At 43.4% G+C, this 1,478-nt stretch overlaps 1 non-coding gene across 1 annotated transcript; it reads right to left on the bottom strand.

Moving 5' to 3' along the window:
- Positions 1-402: 402 nt before the first annotated feature.
- Positions 403-506, bottom strand: LOC148580788 (small nucleolar RNA R71). Its single transcript, XR_015894579.1, has one exon. It is a non-coding gene; the product is annotated as a small nucleolar RNA R71 (small nucleolar RNA).
- Positions 507-1,478: the final 972 nt, after the last annotated feature.

Below are 1,478 nucleotides of genomic sequence, written 5' to 3'. Positions count from 1 at the left end.
GAGAGAGCTGATGGAAACAATGCCATTCCTGAGAGGAGGGTTCTTAGTTCATACATAAACCCAACCTCTGGGAATTGTGGTAGCAGCATCCAGAAACCACCCATTCAGGCCAACAATTTCGAGCTCAAACCACAGCTAATATCACTGGTGGAGAATCATTGTTCATTTGGTGGAAGTGCTAATGAAGATCCCAACCAACATCTCACAAAATTCCTGAGAATTTGTGACACTGTGAAGTCCAATGGAGTCCAGGAAGATGCCTATAAACTGCTTTTGTTCCCATTTTCACTTAGGGACAAAGCAGCTAAGTGGCTGGAATCATTCCCAAGGGGGAGTCTAACAACATGGGATGAGGTGGAAAGCAAGTTTCTGGCACGTTTCTACCCCCCACAAAAGGTCAATAGGCTTCGATCTGAGGTTCAAACTTTTAGACAACAAGATGGTGAAACTCTCTACGAGGCATGGGAGAGATTCAAGGATTTGACAAGGAAATGCCCACCAGACATGTTCCATGATTGGGTGCAATTGCATATTTTCTATGATGGACTCTCTTATGAATCAAGGAAGGCTGTAGACCATTCATCAGGAGGTTCATTGAACAGGAAAAAGACTGTGGAAGAGGCCATTGAAGTGATTGAGACAGTGGCTGAGAATGAGTATTACTATGCATCAGAGAGGCATAACACTAAGGGAGTCATGGAGCTGAACCATGTTGATACAATTCTAGCCCAAAACAAGGTGTTTGCCAAGCAACTAGCAGAGCTTACCAGGCAATTAGAAACAAAGCAAGTGGCTGCAATACACACACAAGATCAAGAGGAAGTAAGCAGTGAAGGAGGTGATTGGGAAGAGGCCAACTATGTGGGAAACCAACAAAGGCAATCATATGATCCACATTCCAACACTTACAACCCAGGATGGAAAAATCACCCAAACTTTGGGTGGGGAAACCAACAAACCCAACCACAAAACCACAAACCTTACAACCACAACCAACATAACAATTCCACATACCAAAACTCCAACCAAAGATCATACCAAGCCACACAAAACACTTACCCCCAACCATCATATCATGGCCAAAATAATCAACCTACCCAACTTAATCCGAACCAACAATTTCAAGATCAATTAAACCGGATAGAAGGAATGATTGCAACCATGAGTCAAGACATAACCGAATTGAAAAGCTTCAGGGATGATGTGAGAGCTACCTTAAGAAACCATGGTGAAAAACTCAAGAGGATGGAGTCTCAAGTAGGAGAGCTATCTCAACAGGCCGTCAAATCAACTGCAGTGTTCCCTAGTGACACAGAAAAGAATCCTAAAGGGGAACAAAAGAGAGTGAGATGGGAAGAATGCAAGGCCATCACCATATTGAAGGAAGTTTCAGAAGAAGAAGGAATCAGGCCCTCAGAGCAGGAACCAGAAATCTTGAAGGAAGATGTGGAAGAAGTTAAGCAGGAAAGTGGAACTGA

The sequence above is a fragment of the Arachis ipaensis genome, chromosome B10 (genome assembly GCF_059453495.1).
Source record: "Arachis ipaensis isolate K30076 ecotype BB chromosome B10, ASM5945349v1, whole genome shotgun sequence".
In the NCBI taxonomy this organism is placed as follows: Eukaryota; Viridiplantae; Streptophyta; class Magnoliopsida; order Fabales; family Fabaceae; genus Arachis; species Arachis ipaensis.
This window is presented reverse-complemented; position numbering and strand designations above follow the sequence as displayed.